Genomic DNA, 13,587 nt, shown 5'->3' with positions numbered 1-13,587 from the left:
GCCTCTATCCTGCCATGCGTGTTTTCACAAGAGCAGAGTGTGGGCCACTGGGTTAGTTTGGATTTGCTTGAATGCCAGCATGTGGATAATACACTTAGATTGGAGCGGAGCGCTGAAGTTGTACCAGGCCACACTCATGTATAGAAACCATTATTCCTGGGAGTCCAGTCTAGAAGCTATGGCTGAGGAGAGAAATACTTTGAACTATGGAATCCAAAAAGCCTATTGGTCCCTATCTGACACCCAAGCATGTTTACTTCCTGCTTGGCCACGTAGCCAACCAGAAGGGCGCAATATGGTGATGTCAAGTTCCGCCTGTGTGTCAAACTGAAAAGACGGCAGCTCTGCAGGCCCCACTCATTCTGTTGAGGTGGTTGCAGTTTGACTTGCCAAGTCAAATTCCTTGTACTCTGTACAAGTCAGAATGCCCAACCTTATCACTGGTAACTGACTCTAAAGAGGGGCTCAGAACAGGAGACCACAGGTTTTCTCTTTATCAGATGCCTTTAAAGCCGCTTCGCAGCACATCCCTGTGATTGCTAACACCATTATGAAGATTGACAGTTTCATCAAGAAAGCAAAGAAGAAAATCTGCAGACAATAAATGGAGGCAGTGCTGGGCCCTGCTCCGGTTACCCTCAATAGCACTTCCAGAGCGCTGAGCTGGGGCTGGGGTCCTTTCCCCCCTTCAAGGACCTGTGGCTTTTTTTTTATTGAGCACAGAGCCTGAGAACTTTTGTGGCCCTTTTCCTAGTACAAATTAGTGAGGAGAAGTCTGAAGAGTGTAGATAGAGACTTGGTTGTGGTGGTGAGGATTGGTTTTTCCTTGCCTGAAAAGGATGGCCTGAAAACAAGCCTCTAGCATTGTCCAGCAACTTTTCCACCTCGCAGGCTGAAATGCATATCCCAAAGTCTGCAAATATTTTAGTACGGTGGCCAAACCGTAGAAGCTCAAGTGTAAAAAAATCAAGAATGTTCTTCTAAGGATATCGAATATCTCTGAATTGTTAGCAGTTATCTATAGCTAATAATCCTGGGCACTCTCTTACCCCAAGCCAGCTGCATCACAAATATGTGGGCTGTTGGCTGCAAGGCCAGTGGTGTGAATGATTCAATGCAAACCCGTCAACACTACTGGGAAAACAATTCTTCGTAAAGACTTACTGGAGATGATTCAGTGCCATCATCAGCAGAAGCGAGCAGCTGTGTGAAACCACCGCTTCTCTGAGCTTCGGATGTGCTAACGATATATTCTCAGAAGTAAATAATCCTTTTGCTAACAAGATGAACCCTATTCACTCACTTTCATTCCGTTGAGGTTTGAATTCAGCCCAGTGACCGTGTCATAAATATCATTCTGACCCCCAAGGGGGCTGTTCCTGAATCTTAGTTCTTTTGCAAGTGTCCTTCTCAGAGGTTAAGCTGTCCACCCAGCCATGTTGCCTTATATTCGTCGTATTTTTTAAAGGAACTGAAGGGGTTAATTGGTTTCTTCAGTAAAGAGACTTTTGCCGAAGAAAGCAGTTTTAGGTTAGTTTGTGTAGTAGCCAGGGAAATGTACTCAAAGGGGTGAACCGTGTTTCTGTTGTGCAGATAACCTACATACTGCTTTAGAAATGTGTGATTTCCAGCGTGTGCTAAAATAAGAAGTGGTTGTTTGATTTATCTCCCACAATGGTATGGCATTCTCTTCCTAAGTGGCATTTCATTCGCAAGCCAGGCACTGTAAATTTGAACTGAATATGTAAGTAAATATCCCTCAAGGAGATAGCACACTGGCTGGCCTCGTCTGAGAATACAGCTGCTAAAAATGAAGCTCTTGGCTTTTGGAAAAGGCTCAGCACCTGAAATACATTAGCATCCAAAAGAGGGCATGGTGTGCTCGCCAGCCAAACAAACTGAAAGTTAGTCTGAGCTATAATTGTGGAGCATCACCTACAAACAAAGTGATATTTGGGTTGTACCTCCTACATTTGCCCTCAAGCACTCAAACTTACATTCAACCCATTGGAATTTTGCTTTGAACTTTCATGTTTGGGTACATCACCTCAGTGCATGGCAACTTGGTATGTGATAGATTTTACTCTAGCATCTTTGCGTGGCAGGGACAAAGACAGTGACAGTGTTTTATGAAGCCCTAACAGGATTGCTGCTGTGCATAATTGTTAAAGGGCTGTCGATCTACTGATGTGGAACAGGCAAGAAGCTTAAAGAATGGAGAAAACCCATAATCGCAGAGTAACTTGTATTCTGATTTATTATTTATCACATCACGGTTAAAACAATTTCCTAGTTTTGTGTATTTTTAATATTGACATTGAATTTTCACCTAATGCAAAGGCAGGTTTCAGAAACTTTTTAAACATTTATATATGCAGGTAGTTAAGGGGGAAAATCCCTTTTTTATTAAGATACAGAATGCATGTTTATCAAAATTCATCTCAGATTGCATTTAGAAATATAGATACCTTGGGTTTGAAAGAACTTACTGGGCTACACGGAATGACAGATATTACTGACAGAACAGAGTTATGAATGGTCAAAGAACCCAGGAAATGCTTATACTCATGTGGCTATAAATTAAGTAGTAGAAGAAAGACTGCTATTTGTTGGCTGGCATAGAGCAAGCATTAAGTTAGTAAATGTGTAAGATAACACTCAGGGTACATCTTGGATTGCTTCATGGAGAAGTACTGAACCTCCTCTGTGGCTCAGTCCCACGTGGCTGATGGCCTATGAGCCCACCACTCCCACAGGGTTCTCACTGACATAATACAGACATGGCACTCCAGGAGGCCTCAGGCAGTAGCACAGGAGTCCTGCACAGAGATCGTAGCTGAAAAAGTCATAGAATTCTAGAAAAATTGAGCATTGTAAATGTTGGTTTGTGCTTCAAAATGTTACATTTCACTGCTATGAGCAACATCTGTTCAAAGTCACCTAATACTAAGACATGGCTGAGCAATATTACCTTTGTTTTAAGCACAATTAGCAGCTCTCTGGAATAACTGGTGCAGTCCAGCCCCTCTGGAAATCCTGCTGGCTGATGCCCACAGCACACTGAGTGCTGGCGGGTAAGGCTGCCTTTGCACACCTGTATAACTCATCTCTTACCACGATGGTTCTTAAACTTCAGGAGGCCTCAGAGTCATCTGGAAGGCTTATTAAGACATTGTTGGACCCCACTTCTATAGTTACTGATGCATTCAATCTATAAAAGGACATCCAAGAATTTGCATTTCTAACAAGCTTCCTCATGATGTGAGGCTGTGGTCCAGGAATGACCATTTGGGGACTGCTGTCCTCTTAAGTGAGTTATATGGTTACCAATAATCAATTTCATTGGTTTACAAACCACCTCAAAGAAAAGACCTGAGAGGGGAGGGGTGGTGAGGAAAGACCTGGACTTTACACCAAAAGATTAAATGAATGTACAGCCATACATTTCAAATCAAAATGTTTATGGCATATATGTATCTTTTCTTATGATTTCCCACCATAAGTCATTCTTTTGGATTAACCCAGTGAACTACCGGTCCCAAATACAGATTAGACAACCTGTATTGTAGGAGTAGTGTTTGTGTTTACAACACAGGTAGGTGTATTCAGTGGTGGAGACCGGGAAACTTTTCCATGATTTTATGAGAGATGAGCACTGGAGCATGTAAAAATACAAGGAATACATACCAAAAGCATTTCCTGTGTGGATAGAGGCAGGGCTAAATGGCTGAGGAACGAAAAGCCAGAACATAAAGGAAATACAACAGCAAGAATGCACTGACCAGGGTTCCCAGATGTGGCATAGCCTGTGTCTTATAGACCAGAAGCCAGAGGCCCAGGAAGGCTAGGGCCAGATACTGGTCTAGGCACTGGAGAAAGCACCATGAACAAAACACCCAGGTTCCTTCTGTCTTAGAGGTTAAAGTCACTTCTTTCCTTTCCTTGTGAGAAAAGAGGAAATTTCAGTATTGGTATTGAATTCCTAAAATAGGAAGATGTTATGATTCCTTTTGTTAAAAAATAGGCAAACAGAAAACTATTTCCTGATGTAAGTATGTATATTCAAGAAGGGGAGGGGCATGTGGTAGGTGGGAGGCAGTCTCATAAACAGTATTTCGAGAGCAAACGCAGTCTAATGAATGCCTTACATTTTTCTTAATGCTAACGGACTTTTCATTCCTAATATAATGGTTTGCCTGTGTGTGTGTCCCTCCAAAGAGATGGAGAAATACTGTGGTGTCGTTCACTTACCTTCATGGTACCCTTGTTTAGTAAATGGGGTCAGGCAATAGACTCTCCTTCCCCATTCCCACCCCATTCCAACTTGTTCTCATGTGTAGGTGTGGAAAGAAGGATAGTAAGAGAAATCATCATGACTGTCATATAACAGCTGCTGTTTATTGAATCCTTATAATGTCAGACAGCACGTTCATTGTCTCATTTCATCCTTGCATCAGTCACAATGGTTCTTAATATTTCCATTTTTATAGATGACAAAATGGAGGCTTAGGTTAAATAACTTACTCAAGGTCACAAAGCTTATACAAGTTGAAACAGGATTTGAGCTCCATCTGATTCCACCATCAGAACTCTCATCATTATCACAAACCTTGTACAGGAGCTTTTGTTGTGTTCATGGAAAAACTAGGTCTCTGAAACCTTCATTTTGCAGAGAATGTTTTTCTGTGGTCTTGAGATAGGGTACGCCTGTCCTTGATTGCTACAATAGATGACAGAGATGGAAGTGACTATTTTAGAACTGAATGTGCCATCCATTAGCCCATAGAAAGGAAACATTTTTGAATGTTTGTTTTTTCTAATTGTGGGTGTTAAGTAAAGTGATTGGACAAACAGTTCTCTCCTGCTTGGTAATCTGTTATAAATCAACCTTCAGATGTTAATAAAACAAATCAAGACTGACAAAGGAAGTTCCATTTGTATTTTAAACTCCCAATTCATCAGGGTCTCCTCCTTTAGATCTTCTGTGAGAGTGTCCTTGGTCTTAATGTAGCTGGAAGATAAAATGCAGATAAAAGAGTCATTGTCTCAGAAGAGCATTAATAAAAAATGAATGTTGATCCTAATTGAGTAGTATTTAAACATACGGGGTGGAGGCAGCAGTCTGCAGGGAGCATCTGAGTCTGTTAGAATTTGACTCTCGATCTCATCTTCCTCCTCTTATTACAGGGACCTCACCACCCAGCTGCCTTCTGTGAATGTAAACTGTCACAATGGAATCAGAAAAGATATATATAGACATAGTACTATAGCAGATTCTCAGCTCTTTTGCTATCGTTGTTCTTATTTTGAAACAACGTACTACTATTCCTCTATCTTTTCCTAAAAATCTGTTCATAGAATGTTCAATTAACTCATTTTCTGTTCTTCCCTTTTCATTGTTTGCTGTTTCCGTTTACAGTGGTTCCTGATAACTTAGTTTTAAGTTCTCCTTAATTCTGTTATGCTGGATATAGCAGAAAGAACTCACGATGGTCAAAGGTGAAATAATTTGAACAAAATATTAATAATGATAGTATTGGATTATAAACCAGAGAACAAAATAAATATACATGAGTCCATACTGATATAATTAAATTACTGAATAAAGAAATGGGAGGAAAGAAAAATGTCTTCCTTACAGAAGAATTGCAATTTAAGGAGTGAAAGAAATAAAAATATTACCACTTGAACACTGAAGTAATTTCTACAGACAAGATCCACTAGTGGATGCTAAAATTAACAAGTGAAAGTTTAAGGAGAAACATGATAGTTTCACAGCCTCCAAGTATTTTCCCCCAAATATTTATTAATTCCTCTGGTGGTTTTAACATACACATATATCTACAAATTCTTTAATACTGCTCCCTCTTAGGAGATGGGGCTAAATTCCCCTCCTTGTGAGGATGGGCTGGATGTCAGTGACTCCAATTCCAATTAACTGACTCTGGAAAGGTAAAAGTCTTAATTTTTCAGTGGAAAAACCTGGCATACATCACCTTAACCGGTGGATCAAGGTTAATGTCACCAATAGTAAGACTTTGATGTCATGTACTTCATGATACGATGCAAGGAAGGGGCATGTCACCTCTGTGGCATTCTTCCCCAAATTCATAACCTCAATCTAATCATGTGAAAGCATGAAACAAACCCAGATTGAGGGACAGTCTACAAAATAGTTGACCAGTACTCTTCAAACTGTCAGAATCATGCAGTATTGTACCAACGTTCACCTCTTAGTTTTCATAACGGTACCACAGCTAAATAAGATGTTAACATTAGGAGAAGGTGGATGAAGAAGGCTTTATGATAACTTTCTGCATTATTTTTGCAACTTTTCTGTAAGTCTTTTAAGTATTTCAAAATAAAATGTTTAAAGAAAAAAAAAAAAAAAAAGACCCATCAAGGGCATAGAAAAGCTTAGGTGAAGAAACCCTAAAATGAATCCTCATTTATCGACTTATTTGTTTATTGATTCGTTTGTTCATGCACTCATTCATTTGTTCACTCAAGAAGTATTTGTTGCCAGACACAGTACCAACAAAGAAAATAGCAGCCACTATGGCTTTGCAGAGCTTGGTACGCAATGCCTGGTTCAGAGGAGATGTTTGTTCATCACTTGCTTTTACTGTATCACAGCCTGGGGTGGCATGTAGAGGTTTGAACAAGTGCTGAAGCAGGACAAGTGAGGTGCTTATGGAAGCACACAGGAGAGGCACTTAACCTAGTTGTGGGAGACCACAAAAGGCTCCCTGATCAGCCTTTGTAATATGAGTAAGCCTATTGTTTAGTCTTTCATTTAAAGTGTGTTCAGTGTTTTCTATGGGACGAACATACTTGTGACTTAAATTTTGAAGTTGATTTCATCCTTGTAGATTCTAAATGCCTTAGAAGTGAGTGCTTTAAAAGTAAGAATAGCGTAAGTTGTTTATATATATCCATCAAATCCTAGTTGGTAACACAGAGTTTTTATAAGGAGTAAAGGGGTCTCAAATCCCTTTGGGTTAGAATCATTTGTTACTTTGAGTTTTCCTTAGCAGCAAAAAAAAAAAAAAAAAAAGAAAAGAAAAAAAAGAAAAGAAAAAGAAAAAGAAAAAAAAGTGTGACACAAAATGTATACATGCTGCAAATATCTTCGGTGGCTCACGCCTGTAATCCCAGCAATTTGGGAAGCCGAGGTGGGCAGATCACAAGGTCAGGAGATTGAGACCATCCTGGCTAACATGGTGAAACCCCATCTCTACTAAAACTACAAAAAATTAGCCAGGCGTGGTGGCACGTGTCTGTAATCCCAGCTACTCAAGAGGCTGAGGCAGGAGAATTGCTTGAACCTGGGAAGCGGAGGTTGCAGTGAGCTGAGATCGCACCACTGAACTCCAGCCTGGGTGACAGAGCGAGACTCCGTCTCAAAAAAATAAAAATACTTATTGGAGTGCATGAAATTGTGGATGTTAAAAAGATGTTTTCTAAATAGGCTGTAACCAGAAGAAATATTTTTACAACAGTATTTTCAGTGGAACATTTTCAGAAAAAGAAACTTAGAAACAATGTAAATATATAACAAAAAGGAGACACTGAAATCGTATTCCTATATGACGGACACATAAGACAGTGATTAAAATTATAGAATTTATGTAGATGTGCACATCACACACATACACCCCCTCAACATATGAAAATGAAAAAGGAATACACTAAAATATTAATAATACGTATCTCAGAGTTATGGGATTGTGGGATTTTGTTTATACTGCTTTGTTTTACTTTTTCTACCATGAGTATATAATTTTTATAATTAGAATGAAATTGTCTTGTGTTACTTTTTGAGAGAGGCATTAATTCTAAAAAGTAGTGGTACAGAGGTCCTGGGACTCTTAATGTATGGGTTCAGTAACAGATGTTCTAATTGAAATGAGAATCAGAGCTCAGGAAATCTAGTCTAAGTCCTCCTGTGTAGCTAAATAATAATTTCATATTAGTATTATTTTTGTGTACCGTTTCTCAATATGTTTTTAAATAACTTTTTGATGGTTTTATATAGGAAGAAATACTGTGCCCATCAATAGATGTACCTTCATGAAATTTAGCCTACCTCATGGTTTCTCTCTTACAGCTTGTAAGTCTCAGGCATTGAGAAGCACTTGGCCTATGTAGCAAGTGGGTAGACTGCATTGCAAATTCCCAAGAAGGTACCTACCAATGGTCTCATTAAAAGCACTTGGAGGTAGGCCAGGCATGGTGGCTCAGGCCTGTAATCCCAGCACTTTGGGAGGCCGAGGCGGGCGGATCACAAGGTCAGAAGATCAAGACCATCCTGGCTAACACAATGAAACTCTGTCTCTACTAAAAGAACACAAAAAATTAGCTGGGGGTGGTGGCGGGCACCTGTAGTCCCAGCTACTCGGGAGGCTGAGGCAGGAGAATGGCATGAACCTGGGAGGCGGAGGTTGCAGTGAGCTGAGATCGTGCCACTGTACTTCAGCCTGGGCAACAGAGCAAGACCCCGTCTCAAAAAAATAAATAAGGCCGGGCGCGGTGGCTCAAGCCCGTAATCCCAGCACTTTGGGAGGCCGAGACGGGCGGATCACGAGGTCAGGAGATCGAGACCATCCTGGGTAACACAGTGAAACCCCGTCTCTACTAAAAATACAAAAACTTAGCCGGGCGAGGTGGCAGGCGCCTGTAGTCCCAGCTACTCGGGAGGCTGAGGCAGGAGAATGGCGTGAACCCGGGAGGCGGAGCTTGCAGTGAGCTGAGATCCGGCCACTGCACTCCAGCCTGGGTGACAGAGCGAGACTCCGTCTCAAAAAAAAAAAATAAATAAATAAATAAATAAAATAAAATAAAAAAGCACTTGGAAATCTTTTTCTAAAAATCTATTATGATTCAGTCAACAAGCACAGCCCCTCATCAATCAGTGTTGGTCATTCTCATGTAGCCGTTTGACCTAATGTCTTGTCAGCAACTATACCCCCTCATTATTCTGAAAACTGACCAGGCCTTGGCCATTCAGGCCATCAGGCACAAAGATAGAGGCTCACTGGCCACATATTACCTGATACAGTATGATACAACCATTGAGAGTTCTTTCTGTTACATCCAGCCTACAACCAATATGTATGATGCAACGTATTACCTGATACAAACCAGGGAAGGGAACCATTTTTAGAGTGTTGAGCTCTACCTGTCTTATTCTCTGCACATTGGATCATTAGAGACTGTCCTGAGACTAATCCAGAGAGGTCAATCTAAGCACATTAAAACAGAAGGGTGGCCAGGCATGGTGGCTCACGCCTGTAATCCCAACACTTCGGGAAGCCAAGCTGGGAGGATCTCCGGAGCCCAGGAGTTTGAGACCAGCCTGGGCAACATAGAGAGACCCTGTCTCAAATTAAAAGAAAAAAAAAATTAGGCATAGTGGCATGTGCCTATAGTCCCAGCTACTCAGGAGGCTGAGGCAGGAGGATTGCTTGAGCCCAGAGAGTTCAAGTCTCCAGTGAGCTATGATAGCAGCTCTGCACTTCAACTGAGGTGACACAGTGAGACGCTGTCAAAAAAAAACAAAAAACACAAACAGAGTTAAGAGCCATCATCTCAGAGATGGAGACAGGACTGAGCAAAGGAGAGGCTAGAACTAAAGTGAAATGAGGCGGGAAGGGCACACAGCCAGGAGTGACAGAGGAAGGAAACGATGCTGAAGAGTTCAGGATGAGATCTTTAGGTGGCAGGATGTCTGCTTGGACAGTGTTTGGAGGAATACTCCTTCTTTAGCTTCTCTTGGGCTATACTGAACCTTAAGGAAGTAGACTCCTAACAGATAGGTAGAGTCCCTAGCTCTGCTTTGATCTATAGATAAAGCAACTCTTTCCTTTAAAAAAATAAAAAGTTGGCTGGACATGGTGGCTAACGCCTGTAATCCCAGCACTTCAGAAGGCCGAGGCAGGTGGATCACTTGAGCTCAGGAGTTCAGATTGCTTAAACCCGGGAGGCAGAGGTTGCAGTGAGCCAAGATGGCACCACTGCACTCCAGCCTGGGCAGTCGAGCAAGACTCCGTCTCAAAAAAAGGAAAAAAAAAAAGTTAAGACTGGGTGTGGTGGCTCACGCCTGTAATTCCAGCACTTTGGGAGGCTGAGGTGGGCAGATCTCTTGAGGCCAGGAGTTTGAGACCAGCCTGGCCAACATTGTGAAACTCTGTCTCCACTAAAACTACAAAAATTAGCTGGGCGTGGTGGCACGCTCATATAGTCCCAGCTACTTGGGAGGCTGAGGTAGGAGAATCGCTTTGAGCCTCGGGGACAGAGGTTGCAGTGAGCCGAGATCACGCCACTGTACTCCAGCGATGGTGACAGATCAAGACTCCATCTAAAAAAAAAAAAAGTTGGAAAGTCAACATATTTCTTTTTTTTTTTTCCATGTTCTTTAAAAAAAATTAAAAGCTTTCTAGGGCACCTGTGACTACCATTTGTTTTTCTTTATGCTTTGAGCGACAATCATCTAAAAAATAAAAATGATTGTGCTTCTTACCTTCATTTTCCTCTAAAGTAAGACTCTTCCTATTTGAAAGATGGATGGAGGAAAGGAAAAGTATAGGTGAACTACTATGTCTCCTTAGATTTGAGAGACAGAGGGAGAAAAGGAAACCTTAGCTTTCTTTAGTACTTACCTCCAAAGAACTCAGTTATCTTATTGATCTTGGTAACACGTTATAATAAAAGTAGAGCTTTAGCTTGTTGGTTTTGGCTGCCAGTGTCCACGACAAGATTCACCAAAGATGGTTTTGGACTCTGGGCCTGGCTCTAAGCTATAGGGCCCAAATCTTAGACAGTTGAGATCCAACAAAGCTGGGTTCTGGAGTAGGTCGGGAAACAGAGCTGGTGGCAGAGTGCATCTCGGAGTTCCCTCTTTGACCTGTTCACAGGCCTTTCATTGAGCCTTGTTTACCATGCTTTTCTTGTGGTTTGTGACAGATAAGAACCGTATTGATTCCTAGCATCTGCTAGCAGTAACCTTTGAAAGGGCAGGCGATGCATCACCACAGAATTTTATCTATCAATATCGGAGTAATAGAAAGACAGGGATGACATCTAATCACAACACAGCTGGCAGATCATAAATCTGAGCTGATACGGTACTAGTAATGGGCAGTAGAAAAAAAGGGACATGGATTAACATTCGGATAAAGTCAGGGGGTCGTTTACATGGAAAGGACACAATCTGGCCATGAGAAAAGTCCTCATGGAAATGATCACCCTCAAGGGCCTGAGAAGTTCAGTAACCTGCCCAAGTTTATCCAGTTAGTCAGTGGAAGAGCCCTGCTGTAAGCCTCAGTTTCCTCATCTATAAAATGGGCAAATACTTTGATGGATGGTAGAGGATTCAGTTAGATTATGTATGCCAATTCTCAAAGCTTAGACCCTGGATCAGCAGCGTCAGCATCACCTGTGAGCTTTATTAGGCATGCAGACGCCTGGGCTCCACCTCACACCTGCTGAATTTGAAACCCTGGGAAGGGCCCAGCAGACAGGCCCTCCAGGTGATGCCGATGCATGTGACAACGTTTGAGAACGCAGATGTGTGCCAACCAACCAACAAACACCCTTAAAAGGGTGGCCTGGCATAGAACTAAGGTTCAAAGAAGCAGCATTTAACTACTGCTTTTATTACTATTAATATTACTTGGTCCTGTCATTTATACTAATACCTTACTCTGTGTACAAGCCCTCCATTCTTCATACTTTTTTCATTCACTGGTGAATTAGTGATAAAAATAAACATTTTTTGACAGGTAAACATTTTTGATATTTAAAAGATATCATAGAACTGGATACACAACTCTTATGCTCCTCTGGTTACAATGCTAGAGAATACCAGCATTCTAAAGGTTAAGGTTCTAATGTGTGCTTTGGACATATTTAGTGCTTTTGACATGTCAGGAAGCTTCCAGCCTGGACAGTGAATAGTGCTACAATTTAATAACATAAATGGAGTCTGTCTGATTCTGCAAAGAAACGGCCTTCCTTGGGGCCCAGAATATATAGTTCCTTCTGCAGTTCCACTCACAGTATTTTTAATCATTTCATGTTTTTATTATATCCCAAGTATAAGGTGCTACAAAGAGTCCCTGGTGCTGGCAGTCACTCAAAAATTGGCAAATCTAAAAAGTGAATAGAACAGCAAGTAGCCCATTAGGTTATTTTTTTCTTTATTTTAAAAAAAAAAAAAAAACTTTTTAAAAAAGAAGAACTACCATGTAACGTTGGAAGGGTTGATTTTGGCATCTTACACATGAAAAGTAGTCGTAATAAAGTTCCTCAATTGTTGGTGCTTGTTCTGCAGAAATTATGGCTGTGCACAACTGTGAGGGCTTAACTGGCTTTCCATGAAGTACGTAATTCACACTCTAAATGTGACAAGCATGACTGCCCATAAACCTAACGACTTTTTTAAGAGACCGAAATTCAGAACGTTGTTGTCTCTGAAGCTGCACTTCAGTAACCCAGCAGAAAACTGTTCAGAGATGTGCTCCCATTGCAGTGAAGGCATCTGGACATACCAGTGGTAAGAACAGCCAACAGCTTTCATGTAAGAACCAGTTTTTTAGAGGAAGGAGTAAGTGTGAACCTATTGCAATTGCCATATGTTAACACAAAGAATAGGAACTAGAACATGGCAGTGGCCATTTTGCTGCTCCCTCTCTCTCCCTGCCCACCTCCAACCAGGAAAAAAGTTTACTAGAAAACGGAAACAAACTGAAGTCCTAGGTATATAAATTTTCAGAGTGATAGGAAAGAACCTCCCCCACACTGAGCCTTTCACTCTGAGGTGAATTCTCTGGTTTCAAGGTAAGTGTTACTTCCTCCTGTGAGCCGCTGCTAACGATGCTGTTAGCCTATGTCCGGATGGCACGAGGCACACTGACTCCAGTGACTGAGAACAGGGCCAGCAGTCCAGGCTGATCCATGGCTCTTCATTAAGAGGCTGTGTGAAATGAAACTGGTGTTTACTTTTTCTTCCCCTGAACATTCTATGAGGCTCATTCCAAGCCTGATTCTTTCTGCCTCAAGCTTAAGACTTTTGCTCTTTCTCTTAAACTTCTGTTTATGCGGTTACCTATATTTTTGCAGCAAATTCTATCTGCTAGCCAGAGTGAAAAGGCCTGTTGTAATGGGTAGGATAGCTTTTATTTTTTTCCTGCCTTCAAATCATATAGCTGAATTTCATCACTTTTACAACAAACCTCTGTAGCTGAAAAGATTCAGTTTTCATTTTGGAACACTTGCTTTCTTTCCCTATTTGCTGTATTTGTCTTCACTGGCCTAACACTCACAAACACAAAACACACAGTAACAATAAAACCAAATAAGCAAAAATTTAACTAGGGTGCTACAGCTTGTGAACCGACAGACCCACTAAGTGTGAAAGCGCTGGCCAGAAGTAGTCATTTTTGCAACTAAGTGCAAAATAATCTATGCATTGGTCACAGTCAGCTAGCTGCTTTGGGAGAGGATTTTTCATTTGTGCATTGGTTGTTGTTATTTTTCATCTGTGTATAGCTTGTTGTTTGCAACTTAAGGAAGAATGATACATTC

The 13,587-nt window shown here is 41.2% G+C and overlaps 1 protein-coding gene and 1 long non-coding RNA gene across 19 annotated transcripts in view; one reads left to right on the top strand and one right to left on the bottom strand.

Moving 5' to 3' along the window:
• The window catches only part of CADM1 (cell adhesion molecule 1), a 349,474-nt gene that overhangs the window by 237,023 nt on the left and 98,864 nt on the right, over positions 1-13,587 (top strand). The window lies entirely within an intron of this gene.
• Positions 4,511-9,190, bottom strand: LOC123568598 (uncharacterized). Its single transcript, XR_012423724.1, has 2 exons — positions 5,106-9,190; positions 4,511-5,011 (listed from the first exon to the last, which is right to left on the bottom strand). It is a non-coding gene; the product is annotated as an uncharacterized lncRNA (long non-coding RNA).

This window comes from Macaca fascicularis, chromosome 14 (genome assembly GCF_037993035.2).
Source record: "Macaca fascicularis isolate 582-1 chromosome 14, T2T-MFA8v1.1".
Taxonomy (NCBI): domain Eukaryota; kingdom Metazoa; phylum Chordata; class Mammalia; order Primates; family Cercopithecidae; genus Macaca; species Macaca fascicularis.
Note: the sequence above shows the minus strand (reverse complement) of the source record. Positions and strands in the feature narration are given on the sequence as shown.